The sequence below is a fragment of the Suricata suricatta genome, chromosome 8 (genome assembly GCF_006229205.1).
Source record: "Suricata suricatta isolate VVHF042 chromosome 8, meerkat_22Aug2017_6uvM2_HiC, whole genome shotgun sequence".
Taxonomy (NCBI): domain Eukaryota; kingdom Metazoa; phylum Chordata; class Mammalia; order Carnivora; family Herpestidae; genus Suricata; species Suricata suricatta.
The window spans coordinates 72,266,848-72,283,749 of record NC_043707.1 but is presented as its reverse complement, the minus strand read 5'-3'; the positions used below and the strand labels follow the sequence as shown (position 1 = coordinate 72,283,749).

Sequence of the window (16,902 nt, the reverse complement as noted above, 5' to 3'; positions counted from 1 at the left end):
CTATATAACGATTGCCACTTCAGATAGCTGTGAAATTAGGTGATTAACTAGTTGTTACTTAACCTTCTAATTTCTGTATAAGTCTAATTACATGAAATAGAAGTGGGGGTTTTGATTTTTTACTTTGCTTTTCTGTTTGGAGTGTCATTGTAACTACTGTATTGTAAATGATGGAAAATAATTGCATATGTTAAAAAAAATAAATTGTGTTACATTTAGAAAAAACAGTATGGTACTAGCACAAAAATAGACACATAGCTGGGGCGCCTGGGTGCCTCAGTTGGTTGAGCATCTGACTTCCGTTCAGGTGATGATCTCATGGTTCATGAGTTCAAGCCCTGCATCGGGCTACCTGCTGTCAGCACAGAGCCCGCTTCAGATCCTCTGCCCTCCCCCTTCCGCATCTCCCCTGCTCAGGCTGTCTCAAAAATAAATACATTTTAAAAAATAGACACATAGATCAAAGGAATAGAATAGAGAGCCCAGAATTCTATTATAATTAATATGATTATACAGTCAATTAATCTATGACAAAAGAGGCAAGACATTCAATGGTGAAAAGACAGTCTCTTCAACAAATGGTGCTGAGGAAACTAGACAGCTACATGCAAAATAATAAAACTGGACCACTTTCTTATGCCATAAAATAAACTCAAAATGATTAAACACCTAAATGTGAGACCTGCAACCATAAAACCAGAAGAAAATGTAAGCAGTAATTTCTTTAACATCAGACTTAATGACATTTTTATAGTTATGTTTCCTGAGGTAAGAGAAACAAAAACAAAAATAAACTATTGGGACTACATCAAAATAAAAAGCTTTTGCACAGCAAATAAAACCATCAACAACAAAAAGGTAACCAAATGAATAGGAAAAGATATTTGCTAAGTATATATCTGATGAGGGGTTAATATCCAAAATATACACTTATACAACTCAATACCAAAACACAAATACTCTGATCAAAAGAATGGCAGAGAACCGAAACAGACATTTTCCCAAAGAACACATATAGATGGCCAACTGATATGTGAAAAGATGCTCAACAACACTAATCATCACGGAAATGCAAATTAAACCACAATAAGATATCCGAATGACTAGATTAAAAAAGACAACAGATAACAAGTATTGACAGGGATGTGGAGAAAAAGGAGCCCTTGTTACATAGGTGATAGGAATGTAAAATGGTGCAGCAATTGTGAAAAGCAGTTGTATTCCTCAAAAAATTAAAAATAGAATTAGCATATAATCCAGTAATTCCACTACTGGCTATTTACTCAAAGAGAATTAAAATGCTAATTCAAAGAGAAACATACACTCCTATGTTTATTGCCACTTTACAATAGCCAAGATATCAAAGCAACCCAAGTGACCACCAACAGATAAATGGATGAATATGTGTGTGTTTGTGTGTAATGTGTATAATGTATATGTGTGTATGTATATATATATTGGAATATTATTCTGCCATAAAAAAGAATGAGATCTTGCCATTTGTGAGAACACAGATGGACCTGGAGGGTATTATCCTGAACGAAGTAAGTCAGACAAAAACAAATACCACATTATTTCATTCCTATGTGGAATCTAAAAAAACAAACAAATGAACAACGATGACGACGAAGACAAAAACAAAACCCAAAAGCAGAAAAAGACTGGTAAGTACAGTGAACGACTGATGTTTGTCAGAGGGCACGAGAGTAGAGGGATGGGCAAAATGAGTAAAAAGGAGTGGAAGATACAGGCTTCCACTTAAGGAATGAATAATTCACAGGATAAAATGTATAGTTTAGGGAATATAGTCAATAGAATCTTAATAACACTGTATGGTGACAGATGGTAGCTACCCTTGTAGTGAGCACTGCATAACCTATAGACTTGTTGAATCACTATGTTGTATACCTGAAGCTAATGTAACATTGTGTGTCAACTACTCTAAAATAAAAAAATAATAAAAATATTGTAATAATGTTATATGATGACTACTCTCATGGTGTGCACTGTGCAGCTTAGAGAATTGTTGAATCACTATATTGTATCACCTAAAATATATTATATGTTAACTATACTTCAATAAAAATGGTAATAATAAAAAACTAGATAAAATAGAAAATTTAAAGTTCTTAAAAATGGAAAACATGTTAAATGTATAGATACTAGAAATGTGGATTCAAATCTAAACACCCATAGATGACTAGTTAAAGATCAAATGGTAAATTTAAAGGAAGAGTTTCTCTAAGTATCTATTTACTTAGAAGATCAGAGGATGAAGAAGAATTATGGAAAGAACAGTATCTTTTGACTGAGTCAAGGATGACTTATTCCTACAAAAGCGAAGTGGAGAGAAAGCCAGTGCCCCCGTTAGACCTGCTTGGATAATAGCCACATAGGTGTTGAGGGACTGGCCCAGCTGCCCACTGAGGCTCAAGCGGATGTTCTAATGGTTTTCCCAATTTTCTGGCATGTTTCAGGTGAAGCCCACATATGGGTGCAAAAAGAGCCACAAATCCCAATTGCCAGGCAGAGTCTTAATGTCTAGGCAGGTCACGGACAGCAAGGCTGAAGCCAGAGGGATGGAGATCTTTAGTTTCAGGGTGGGAACTAGCAGGAGTACAGCACAGTCTCCACCTTCAGGGCTTAAATGACTGACAGCTCTCTAGGAATACAGAAAGCAGATAGCAGAATTGAAGGGACTGATCACTGACAGAAGAGCTACTCTGTGCACAGTACTGCTAGGCACTTTAACATGTTAATGCATCTAGGTATCCTAACAAGGTTATAGATGGTCAAAACCACCCCAACTTTTACAGATGAAAGTGCAGCTTAACTTGCTCAAGGCTACACAGCTAATAAGCAGTGGGACCATAATTTAAATTCATAGTTGTCCTCTTCCAGCCCTAAAGGCAGTGGAAAGGAGGAGAAAGCATAGCTCAAGGAATGTCACAGGAATCGGTCTGCCTCCTGAGGCAGTTTAAAAGTACGTCTCTAGGTACCAGACTTTGTGTGAGAAGTGTGCATGCTGGGAATGGCATGATTGAGGCACCTGAGATGATTAGGCACCTCAAGTGATCATGGATTCAGGGAGTGTGGCACGCTGAAGATGCGGATGGGCAGATCAGTGGGAAGCAGGGGAAAGGAGAATCAGTGGAAGCGAGGCTGGGGTCAACAAAACATAAAGCTGTACTGGGATCTTATGTGGCCCTTTTATTTAAAAAATTTTTATTTATGAGAGAGAGAGAGAAGATTGTGGTGAACAGGGGAGGGGCAGAGAGAAAGAGAGAGGGAGAGAGAGAGTATCAAGCAGGCTCCGCACTGTCAAGCGTGGAGCCCAGCGCAGGTGCTCAAAGTCACGTGTGATCATGACCTGAACCGATATCTAGAGTCTATAACTTAACTGACGGAGCCACCAGGTGGCCCTAACATGGCCCTTTTAATAACAGGTGTGCTTTCTGAGCACCTGCCATCCTGGCCTATAATAACACATCATCATAGTTTGGTTTACAAATGAAGATCTAAGAGTATGGGAATACTCTATAGCATTTATGTGAAGGAGTCCTTAATATTTGAAAATGCCTACTTACTGAGAAGAACTCAAAACCTGCCACTTACAGTGTTTACTTTTCTTCTCCTCCTTTCCATCTCCTGCATCTTGCTGCCTTTAGACAATGGCTTTACCCTCCTACTAGGTAATAAAAGGAGAAAACAGCGTATTTGTTCAAGGAAAGTCAGTGTCTGTGACACATGTCAAAATTATTGCTGCAAACATCAAACACTATCAGTAAAAGCCAATTTTAGTACTTTTTAAAGTTTTATCTTGGTTTCCTAGATAAGCAGATTTCAATGGCAATAATCCACAGAAAGAAATACATTTTACATCACAATTCACAACACACTAGTAAACATGTATATATATATATTTTAATGTTTTTTTATTTATTTTTGAGAAACAGAGAGAGAGAGACAGTGTGAGCAGGGGAGGGTCAGAGAGAGAGGGAGACTCAAAATCCAAAGCAGGGTACAGGCTCTGAGCTGTCAGCGGGGCTCAAACCCATGAACCATGAGATCATGACCTGAGCCAGAGCCAGATGGATGCTTAACTGACTGAGCCACCCAGGCACCTCGAACATGTATATATTTTAAATACCTGCCTGCCTTACAGATAATGAATGTGCTCTGATATTTCAGTTCTAGCTCATTTACAAGAAAGCAAACAAAAAGTAGAGTGATCCACTAGGTGGACTTTATGATCCACCTATGAGTTGAAACTTGTAATTTGAAAACCACTATCCAGACTCAGAAAATGAGGATAAATTCATGGTGTTAAACGAACTCCTCAACAAGAGGAGGGTAAGAAAGTTCCAGGAACTGCATACACCCTTTCTCCTCCATTGACAGCTCTAAAAAGGGATGACATCAAGAGGAAGGAAGGATAATAGAGGTTATCATGGACTGAAAGAACCCAGTGAAAAAGCAGAATTCATTAAAAAAAATATTTCTCCTGGCTAGTGGTCCACCAAAATAATGTAAGTCAAGAATCTTTCTAATCAGTTTTGATGACCTGCATTATTACCAAGCATTATTCGCAAGGAACACATTGTTAGAAAATGGATTTTACATGGAAAGAGCCTAAATATCCATCACTTGATGAATGGATCAAGAAGATGTGGTTTATCTATACAATGGAATACTACATGGCAATGAGAAAGAGTGAAATCTGGCCATTCATAGCATCATGGATGGACCTCGAGGGTGTCATGCTAAGTGAAATAAGTCAGGCAGAGAAGGACAGATACCATATGTTTGCACTTATAAGTGGAACAGGAGAAACTTAACAGAGGACCATGGGGGAGGGGAGGGGTAAAAATAGTTGGAGAGAGGAAGGGAGGCAAACTATGAGAGACTCTTGCATACTGAGAACAAACTGAGGGCTGATGGGGGAGGGGGAGAAGGGAAGGAGGGTGGCTGGCATGCAGGAGGGCACTTGTGGGGATGAGCACTGGGTGTTATATGGAAACCAACTTGGCAATAAACTATAAAAGAAAAATACATAAATGTCAAAAAAAAAGAAAAGAATTTTATCCAAACTTGGTACCGAATACGTATAAATGGTGTGTGCATATGTTGTGTGTTTAAAAGAGTCCAAGGGACAGTAGCTGTTATATTTGCAGAATTTCCAGTCATTAGGCTGACCTCAGGGCAGGCGGGTGTTTCAGGAAGTGTGGATTGAATCATAATTGAGTCCTCAGCCACGTTGAGGCCAGTGGGTTATATCTTGTATGTTTTTCATCACTTACTTTCAAAAGTGTTTTAGACTAAATCCCCATTCATTCTCTCCCGCACCAAGAAGCTTCTCTCTGGGGACCAGTTTAGAAGCAATATTCATCCTCAGTTCTCTTGCAAACCATTCCGAGGCTTCGGTTATCCAGCTCAGTGCTCACAAAGAAAAATGTTGTTAGAGACACGACAACTGCACTACCCAATTTTTCTCATGTAAATACAGCTCCAAGATGCAAAATTCTGAGCCCCCTTCCTACAAACACACAATTTCTCCAGTCATAGCCACACACTGCTTGCCTCTATTATTGTTCCCTTACCAAAATCTTCAAAGCACTCCTTTTGAGGGGAACAAAAGAGCAGGTGTGAGAGTACACTCCACTCTTAGTACTAGGCTGCTCAGCTGTGAAAAGAGGGGGGTGTTACCATTGAAAATCGGATGCTCTGTTTCCCTGTAATCACAGACTAACTTGTTAGTAACCAAATACACTTTGTCAGAATGAACCCAAACCTATATGCCAGTTCGAACGACTCATACTTAATGAGCACCAACACTAACAAATATTGCTGAAATGGGTTACTTGAGGAAGAAAATTAAATTTTCTTTGGGCATTTTTCTGTAAAGGCTGGATTTACACCTATTTAGTGTTGCCAAGTGTTAAAGAAAAATGGTGAAATGGTGATTTTCAAGGTCCCTTCTAGGCCTTTATTCAGTGGTCTGAAAATGACGTGAACATTATAATTAGGCTTTAGGACATTCTATGTTTTGACACATTCTGGGGCTCTTTGAACAAAAAAAAGTGTTCTGAGTTTCCATCCCCAGTGGAATGGAAATGTTGACATTGGACACCGAGGCTTCCTGGGGTCCATGCAGATAGCTTCCACTGCAGGCTGCTGACAGGAAAATGTCAGGAGGCACCCCTCTGGATGCAAGGAGCTCTGTGGTTCAGTTCTGTGCTGCCACCACAGAATCCACTCTCAAAAAAAATGAAAAAGATGCCCATTCAAATGGAAACTCTGCTTGCCCATTTGAATCAATGTAACCTTCCCTTAACTGGTTAGAATGTCACCAAAGGAGAGGCAGAATCAGCTTCTAGCAAATAGTGGAGTTGACAGTCTTTCTCTTCCTCATGTTCCTCAGTTAAGCTTTTTTTTTCTCTCCTGAATGGACAGGGGTCCAAATAGCCAGAAGGTTCCATTTCCAACCTAGGTAAATGGAAATCAAATGTGACTTGATATACATAAACATTTGGAATTTTGGCCATGATTCCCAGATCCCAAATGGACAACAGGCATGGTCCTCCAGAATTTTGATGAAGAGGTTGAGAGGTGCAATCTGGTTGAAAGGAGACATAGTGGGTTTTCACACTTTTTATTTTTGGCAAATTATCTACAGCAAAGATCGTATTTTATATATGTAATTATTATACATACAAACACAAATGTATTGAAATGAAAAAGGTTTCATGACATATTAATCTAATCATGTTGGAGTACACTCTGACATTTTCTATTGATTCTGGTACAGTAAAAATAAACGGGCTGGTCATGACGCACTGAATTGATTTCCTGACCCCTCTGTGGTGGGTGGAGAGCAGCACTTTGAAAACATACATGCACACACTATACAAGAAGCCTTGTCCTGAAGCTGTGCTCTATTCGTTGTTAAACTCCTCACAGCGGGTGGCTTAGAGAAGCCTGGATCCTAGGGGAGGCTGAAAGCTTTAGAGATGTTTAGTTTGAGAATAACATAAAAATGAAATCAGCACCTCTGTGACTAGGATCCTCCTCTCTCTCAACACTTTATTTTTTGCAGAAAGGGGAGCTGGAAAACCTGGGTCCCTGATAGAGGACTAAGATGGCATGAGAAAAGTCAGAAGAATACCCAAAGCAAGAGCAAAATGGTTTCAGTACCTCAAAATAAAGCACTAGATTTAAATTTCTCCACCCAAAACTCTTGAATTGGAAAATATGCTTCTATCACAAGTGGCGGAAACTACAACCCAAAGCCACACTGTAGTTCTTTCTTTGTAAAATGATGGTTTCCTGGGACTCAAAAAAATAATAACAATGAAGAGAATAAAATGGATGTGTTTTTATTCCATTATTATCTTTTAACTGCATCAAGATTATTAATTTCAGCTCTCTGAATGATTTCAGACAAAGAACGTCTAAGTATACAAGTGTATCTCCAAATTTTAAAGATAACTACTTTAATACCTTACTGTTAACAATCTTAAATAATACATAGCTAACTAAAGAAAAGCTACATTTAAATGGGTATCTTTAATTTTTTTACTTTATTAAGAAAAATACATACAGTTTTCAAAGACAAAAGTCAAAATCTAGAAAACAAAACTCAAAATTTAGCACCAGGAATGGAAATCAAAAGCACTGAATGAAGAGTTTATAAGAAAGAACTGCCATGGGCATGTCTAGCAAAAAAACACAACTTCCAGAACATACTTCATATCCACTTGCTCTTCATTTCTTCAGGCCATAGATTCACATTTACCACAGAAACATCCACCGGCAGACAGTGATAAAAGTCATGGGATGATAGAAACTGTGGGTCTGGGGATATTATACTCTTCCAATGGCTTTTATCTAAAGCTTTCTAGACAAAAAATTACTTATCAACTATGCTATAAATGGTTGAACAAGCTGAGCTTGGGAAACAGTGAATTCAGCTTCATCTCATAATGGGTTATCATTAGCAAGGCATGAGTTTATATGATTGGCTAATTAAGTAGCACGAATATAATGTCTCAGGTTGAATAAAAACCAGTATTTTTTACTCATCAAGCCCTAATCTCATCTCACAAATGTAAATTATCAACACTCCCCCATCAATTTTCCCACATCTCTTATCCTTCTCTCACTTTCCAGGTCCCATCTCACCATGACCAAAGATCCAGAAAGAAAAGCACAGATCTCCAAATCGAAAAGAATATTAGATATTCATATGGACAAAAAGTCAAAACCAGCACCCCCTAACACCTAGGACAGGGCTATATCCCTACTGTGTTGCCTTTCACAGCATGTACCAAATTCAACTCTGCCAAGACGGAGAGATCTGCAAATAAAAACACATTTTGACAGCAAAGAGGAGATAGTTTTACAAACACACACACACACACACACACACACACACACACACACACACTATGGGATGTCATATTTGCCTGATACATCCTAATGTGACAAATTAGGGGCCAAAGAGGAAAATTTTCTGCCTCTGCCAAATGGCATTCTAGCAACCTCAAGAAATAAGTGGACAATGAGGAAGAGGTTGTCCTAGGGAACCAAATCCCTTTAGGCCCCAAACAGGAAATACAGTGAAGGACATAGTTTTCTTGGTGAACTTGGAGCTACAGATCCAAAATCTCAAAGTTCTGAGAGGGCATAGGTGTGCTTTTTTCAATCCTGCATCCTTTTCAACATTCATGAAATTAATTTTTACTGGATTATCACCCTCATCCTATTTCATAGTGCTCTCTATCTCTGGAAGGCTGTCCTCTCTGAATTTTCCAGTTACTTCTAGCTCAATAATCTCTTCTGAGAAGTCCTGATGTGGGTCAGACATACCTCCTGGAATTTCCATAGCACTAGACAGAACTCTGTCATGAAACCTCTCTCCTTGTTCTGCAAGCGTCTGCCACCAGTCTGCATCCCTAGTGGACTGTGAGATGCTGAGGGCAGCAGTGGTCTCTAATTCGTCTCTATCTCCCTAGCACGACACACTGGGTCTGGCATGTAGGAGACAGTTGTTGAATGCACATATAGGAGTCATGCAACTATTACTCCTTTACCTTCAAAAGCACAGTCATTTTAATGCAATCATGCCACTTATAATTCAGCTTCATCTCATAATGGATTATCATTAACAAGGCATGAGTTTAGATGATTGGTTAGTTAAGTAGGACAGTATAATATCTCATATTGAATAAAAACCAGTATTTTTATTCATCAGAACCTAATCTCATCTCACAAATGTAAATTATCAACACTCCCCCATCAATTTTTCCACGTCTAATCTTTCTCTCACCCTCCATGTCCCATCTCAACATGACCTGTCAGCAAATAAGAAAACTTTAATATTTCTTAAACAAAATAAGAACAAAGAAATTAAATAAATATTTTTTAACTAAGAAAAAGGTTTATATAATTACACATATTCAAATAAGACAAAATATTGATATATTCAACTTCAGTATAATGACAATTCACCCTTATGAGCCCATCTAGTTTCAAAAGCAGTTTAGAAGTTGTACTCTGTAATCTGCTAACATAGATTTAATCAGGTTTGGCCGCATTGATTTAAAACAACCCTGTAAGAACATATACTTTCATCTTTTTACTCTGCTGTGCCGCTTCCTCTGGTCATACCTGCTTGAATGACCTAAACATTCAGAAACAGGAATCTAAAGTCTGATTATTTATTCTTTCCATGTGACACCTCTGCCCCTCAGCACACAGCCTCAGGAAGACCATGTACATTATTAAATTGTTTGACAATGATGAAGTGAACTAGGATCGCAGTCCACGCACACATTTTTAAATGGGATTTGTTGTTTGCGATCACTCCTGCTTGTCCATTTGGATGAAAAGTGCCTACTTATGAAATGGGGTGGAGGACTCGAACAGATTTAATACCTAATATCAGTTTAGGGAAAGCAATAAAAGCTAACTTCAAAGGTGAGGGGAGCATTTTGATGGAACACGGAATTTATTTATGGTAAATAAATATTTATTGACTATCTGGGATGAACAACATGCAAGATATGAATGAAACCTCTCTTTCTCTCATTAAGATTTCAGTTATTGGGGCGCCTGGGTGGCTCAGTCGGTTGTGCCTGCGACTTCGGCTCAGGTCAGATCTCACGTTCATGTGTTCGAGCCCTGCGTCAGGCTCTGTGCTGACAGCTCAGAGCCTGGAGCCTGCTTCCAGTTCTGTGTCTCCTCTCTCTGCCCCTCCCCCTCTCATGCTCTGTCTCTCTCTGTATCAAAAATAAATAAAACATTAAAAAATTTAAAAAAAGATTTCAGTTATTTTTACTTTAATTATGATACCGCTTGAGTAGAGGAATGGACTCTACCAGGTGTCCGGTTAGAAAATGAGGCTTTCTGAAGTGGTTACAGAGTTTCATAGCAAATGCCCATAAAATAAGTAGTAACCAGCACTCATATTTTAAACATGCCTCTCCAAATTTATAGTGAGATTCATAAGAGGCCATGAATAATTTACTTATGAGGCAAAAGCACTATAAGTAAATCTATTTGTTCAAAAGTCTTAAGTACATTTTTCTGTGTTGTGGCTTATAGTAATGGATAAATACCTACCATTACTATAATAAAACTAATTTTGAAGAAATCTGAGCTCAACAGGAATTTAAATACATGCAGAAGCAATTTCCCAGCATATCTGAATTACAAGGGATCCATCTCTGCCTTCTTAGTCTTGTAACGATTCTCTAATAATTCTAGGATTCTCTGCAGAAAGCTCATTTTCAGCTAACAGTAACTAATAGAAGTCACTCCTTACTCATCATTATGTTCTTTATTTTCAAGGCTTTCAAGATCAACTGCATGGGAATAGAATGCATTATATAATAGACATACTCCAGTTTCCAAGACATATCAATTTCCAAAATTCATTGCCAAGGCCAAGTAGAGTCAAAAAAGAAACATCCTGAAAAGTAGCCGTTGTTCTAACCAGTTGGAGGTGACGATTTATCAAGAACTATGAATCCACTGCTGTGTAAAGAGCCTCCAGCACATTCACTTTCCATCTTGGTGAGAGAGTAATTTCTAATTATGGCTTAGGGCAGTTTTCTCACCTGATGTTAAAAAGAAGTTTGAGGAAATGTGTGCATTTAAAAAAAGCAATTGTTCAGCCTGTTGGTAAACAATACAATTCTGCACAAATTGTGCCTAGGCAATTCTGGGGTTTCATGTAAATGATCAGGTTATTATTTTTTAACTAAAATGGAAAAATAATCTACTCTCATTTATGAGAGGAGGAAAGTAAAACATTCACTTCATTAACAGAGTGAATCTCAACGGAGATTACATATTGTTAGCTGTATAAAATGGGATTCAGGTAGTTATTTTGCATTGATTTAATGTTCTGTTATGATTAACTGCAACTGGCTATGAGCACTTCAAGCGAAAGTGACCTTCACATTTTCATGAGAAGCTCAGCTCTGTCACTTATTAGTTGTGTGTCTTTGGACAACTTACTTAACTCTGGTTACCCGAGCCTCAGTTTTCTTCTTTTAAATGAAGCTAATAATAATACCATGTTTTGCAATTCACACACACACACACACACACACACACATAACTTAGCACATGTTAGCTAGTCATTAGACATGGTCTTGATATTCACTTTGCCTCTGAGATCAACAGGGTTATGCTTTTAGCCTAACCGAAGAATAAACCCAGGGCCAAAATATGGAGATCCAAATAGTTAATGTCCTAATAAAAGGTGAATTTCTATCTAAATATGTATTGATCACTCTTTCCACTTATACCTCCCTACCCTACCTTGCTGTCTAATTCCACTTTTGAGATTTATTACTGTGCTATACACTGCCTTCTTCCTAAAGAGGTCCCTAAAAATGAGAATGGTCCAGGAAAGGATAATTAAAGCCATTATCACATTGTGAGAATGAGTCTGTGTGTTTTTTATCCTAGACAAAATGTTCCACATCCTAATCCGTGATATCTGGAAAAGGATAACAAAACTCTGAAAGAGGGGTAAAAGGGCACAGGATGTACTTTACAATTTTGCTTCAGTAACCTTTGTCTGTTAATCATTTATTAGGTACTAAAAACCTTCTAGAAGGAAAACTTTTTAAAAAATGGTATTAGAAGTTGCCTCTAAGGAAGGGAACTGGGTCGTCAGGTACAAGAGCAGGGAGACTTAACTGCACTGCACATCTATCCTCTTAGACCTTTCCAATTTGGTATTGCGAAAATGTATAATTTATCCAAAAATTTTAATTTTTTAAAAATCCAATTCTTACACCCTGTCACTTATCTTACTTTAGCTCTTAGGTATTTGTTTCTAGGATGTTGACATTTGTGAGTTGACTTTTTTTTCCTTCAAAAATTAAGCTGGATTCGTTTAAAATATGACTGGTTCTCTGGGTGCCTGGATGGCTCAGTTTGTTAAATGTCCAACTCGTAACCTCAGCTCAGGTTATGATCTCACAGTCATGAGACGGAGGCCTGCGCTGGTTGAGCTCCACAGTGGGCATGGAAGAAGATTCTCTCTTTCCTTCTCCCTCTACCCCTCCCCCACTTACATGCGAGCATGCACATACTTTCTCTCTCAAAAAAAAGAAAAGAAAAGAAATATAAAATTTGACTAGTTTTCAAAGCTAATTTATTTGTCTTTAAAGTATTAGACATTAAAACAGTCCTATTCATGAAGACAGAGAGTTAAGAGACCCAACATTATTTGCTGACTCTGTAAACAGTTTTCTTCACTAAAACTTAAGCTTCCTGTAAATAATGTCTGTGTTTTAGCAATCTTGGGAGGCTCCACTGTGGCAAACGCTGCTTTCACAGAAGAGTTATTTTCTTGAGTTCAGTTCTCAGTCCTTTCTTCCAAGAAAGAAAAGTCATTAAATATAACATGATATTTTGAAAAAGAAGGAATTTCTCAGAATTTTTATAAAAACAAGCAAAATAATAAGAGGCAGAGTCAGGGAAAAAGAGAGGAAGAGTAAAGCAGCTATAAATCACCTGCACTTAGAATGCAACTTTTGGGACTCTATTGAGAATGCTTGCAAAAGACCAAATATGTCATAAGGAGGGAAATCTAAGACTGACCTAAAGTCATGGACACATTTGCTGGAAAAAACATTTGCTGGATGACTCTTGTGTGCAAGGTCCTGGTTATAAAATGTTGAAGAATGTAGATGTGACCCCTGCCCTGACAGTTTTCATAATAGTGGAGGATACAGAAAGGTCAAACAGGCCATTACCACAAAGTATGATAAATACTACAGCAGGAGCACAGAGAGTTATAGGTGCTCATACAGGGAGAGCCAATCCCAGGCTTGGTGGTCTAGTATCACAGTGGTTATGACTAGAACTTTAGAATCCTACAAACTGGAGTTCAAATCCTGGTCTCACTGGTTCCACTCTGTAATCCTGGCCAATGTATTTAATCCCTCAGTTCCATCAACTTTAAAATCAGAATAAAGATCCAAGCCCTAAGAGTTGATATGAGCATTCAGTGAAATCACGTCATAAACCTGACAAGCTTGGCAAATGGCAAGCACCCCTGAGAGAGTAGCTACTAATGTTAATGATAACAGTAAGCTGAGAAGTGATGCATAAATAGAAGAGCCAGGTAAAATGGAGAAGAGGAGAGAGGAAGACTGTCTCGGAATAAGGAGAAATGTATGCCTAGAAAAGCAATAGCATGGTGAGCTTTCATGAAAGAAGATGGCTTGAGCCAAAGGGTTGGTAGGCACCTGGGGTAGGGTCCAAGACGCAATTGAAGCTGGAAAAGCAAGAAGAGTCCAATTCAAGGGGCTTATAAGGCTTAATAGAGGTCTCCCTCAAGAAGTTTCATCACAGCAGGGGCAGGTTCAGATTTGAGTTTTAGAAAGACCAGCTTAGCTACCGTGTGAAGAATGGAATGGAGAATAAGGAGACAGAAGGCAAGGAAAGCAGTGGCAATAATCTTAAAATAATGCCTTAGCTGTTGTGGAATTTCAGTTAGAGAGTCAGGTGTCACGAAAAATATATTTAACAGTCCAAAGAAGGCCTTGAAGTAATTATTATCAGCTTGTTCATATCAGCTAGTTAGCACTTATTTCATTCACTCATTTATTCTCAGAACTGAGGCAGTGACCTGGTCTTGTGACAGATTTCAGAGTGTTAGTTACCCTGCATAGCCCTGCTTTCTAGAAGCACCCCATCCAACATGACTGCCCAGATTTCTCTCTCTGGCTAGAAGGTCTGCTTCTCTGCTGATTCAGATCATGTGCAATGGCAAAGGCGTTTTGACAGACAGCACATAGCTGCAGGAAATTCAAGCTGGGAGGAGGTGCTACAGAGCAGATTAGGATGGATCCTAAAGTGTGAAGATGACGCCCCTTCACCCCGGGAAGGGGAAATGTCATTGTAATGTCACATCACTATATCAGACTTCTTACTGCCCAAGAAGAAGCAAATCTTCCATTAAGTAAATAATAATCAGCACTCACAAAATGTCCTATCCTATAAATTTCAGATAGATTAATAAATTTATTACAACCACTTTATGAAATAGGTATTAGTATGTCCACTTTTCAGGTGAGAAAAATGAGGCAAGAGACACTCCCCAAGGCCACAGAACTGAATGCAGTCTGATGTTCCTAACCACTACACCACACCAGAATGATATAAGACTAAAGCCAATTCAAAATGTATACCTCAAAAACTGACAGAGGAGAAAGATCACTGCCCACTTTAGCATTGGGAAGGCCAAAATATGGAAGGTCTTATTATAGGAATAAAATGAAATGGATGATTAGATATGTGGCAGTCTGTTGACAAGAAACTGGACTACCTTCATCAAATGAGTACCATTTTGAAAGGGTTTCTGAAATCTTTTACTCTTTTAAGCACAAACCACAGTTGTGCCTTATGGCCTAGGACACACTAGAAAGTATTCAAATGGTGTAACATGCTTATCAGTTTAAAACAGAGTGGATCTGGGGCACCTGGGTGGCTCAGGCGGTTGAGCGCCATATCGGGCTCTGTGCTGACAGCTAGCTCAGAGCCTGGAGCCTGCTTCATATTCTGTATCTCCCTCTCTCTCTCTCTCTGACCCTCCCCTGCTTATGCTGTCTCTCTCTCAAAAAATAAATAAAACATTAAAAGATAAAATAGAGTGGTCATCCTACAGACTCAAAGGTGTGGCAAAGGAAATAAAAACGTAAAGAGAATAAGATCCATTACTCTTGTTGTTTTCTGCTAAGGCAGGGTGGGGAAAAAATGATAAACTGTCTCAGTAAGAATTAAATGGAATATTCTTATCCTCTCAGCCCATGTATGTCTATCAACGAAGGAGTAAAGCATGGGTATAAGGAGATCTTTTTTAAAAATTTGTTTTAATGTTTATTTATTTTTGAGAAAGAGGGAGAGACAGAGTGCAAACCTGGAAGGAAGGGGCAGAGAGAGAGGAAGACACAGAATCCAAAGCAGGTTCCAGCTCTGAGCAATCAGCACAGAGCCCTTTGCAGAGCTTAAACTCAGGAGGTGTGAGATCATGACCTGAGTTGAAATCCGGCACTTAACCGACTGAGCCACTCAGGTGTCCCTAGGATAAGCATATTTTAACCGTAAGTTCTATAAGGTGTTTCCAATGTGACTTAAATAAAGACAAAATAGGAGAGGGGTGCCTGGGTGGTTCAGTTGGTTAAGCTGTCTGGCTTAGGCTCAGGTCATGATCTCACAGTCCATGGGTTCAAGCTTCTGACCGGCCCTGTGCTCAGACCCTGGAGCCTGCTTCAGATTCTGTTTCCCTCTCTCTGCCCCTCCCCCGCTCACTCTCTGTCTCTGTCTCTCATAAAAATAAAATAAAGACATTAAAAAAAAAAAAAGACAAAATAGGAAACTGTCCAGATATGAAAGAAACCACCAGCTCCTTGCAATGCCACTGAGAGTCTTGAGCCTGGGCTCTTCGCCGGGCAACAAGGGAAATCCCAGGCCAGATGGCTTTTTAAAATCCATTCTCACTGTGTCTCCCCACCAACCCACTTCAGGTTTAAAGCAAACACAGCCATTTCACAAGCTGCAATATTTTACAGGAGTCACTTTCCCTTGAGAACGCAAAAAGCTCTGTTAGAAGTTTAAGGACACAGAGAATAAAGATCATGGAATCTGTGAAACAACCATTTCTAATGAAACACACAGACACACCCCCAACACCCTACACTGAGTACAGCTTTTCACACCTAGCCCATTCACGAACACATTATTCACAGCTCACCAACAAACCATTCTCTTTACATTCATTCCTTTCTGCCGGACTCAGTCGCCACCACTAAAAAGTAACTCGGGACGCTCTAGGTCGTGGGCGCCGACACCCGCGTGGTTCATCTGCCCCGCGCTGCTCCGAAAACCCCAGGGAAGGCTAGGGGGCCTCAGTGTCACCAACTCGCGCTGCCCTCGCTCCCACCCCCACCCCGGAGTCCTCGCCCAGCCTTCGCTCGTCCGCCTGGGGCGGCCACCCTCCCTGCCCCTGCTCGCTGGGAAACGCTCCGAGTCGCACTGTCTTTGCCACTGTTTAATCTTTACAAATAAAAAACGTCTGTGGGGTGGATTCCCCACCCCACCCACCTGCCGGAGTCCGCACAACCACACTCAGTCGGGGCGTCTTGGAGGCACCCAAGCTGTGCCGACAGCCAGGAGGCGTGAACAATGAACTTCTCTCTCAGACACACCCTCTCCCCCAAATGAGAAGTTTTAAACTAGCCCGGGGGCCAATTCCGCGATTCCGCCTGCAACTGGGGCGCGGGCGCCGGGGGAGGGCCCGGTGCGCGTCCCCGGCCGCGCCCCTCGCGTCGCCGGGCTGGCGCTCACCTCCTTCCTCCGGCTCGGCGCCCCGGGTCG

General features: G+C 39.8%; 1 protein-coding gene across 3 annotated transcripts in view; it reads right to left on the bottom strand.

The window, feature by feature from the left end:
- The window catches only part of DDAH1 (dimethylarginine dimethylaminohydrolase 1), a 163,463-nt gene that overhangs the window by 123,758 nt on the left and 22,803 nt on the right, over nt 1–16,902 (bottom strand). The window contains exon 1 of one of the 3 annotated variants that reach the window (XM_029948958.1): nt 16,873–16,896. The exons of 1 other annotated variant lie outside the window; for it this stretch is intronic. The gene's annotated coding sequence lies outside the window, so the exon portion shown is untranslated. Of the gene's footprint in view, nt 1–16,629; nt 16,676–16,872; nt 16,897–16,902 lie in introns of those variants that run through there. One more of the 3 variants, XM_029948959.1, reaches the window with a different exon arrangement.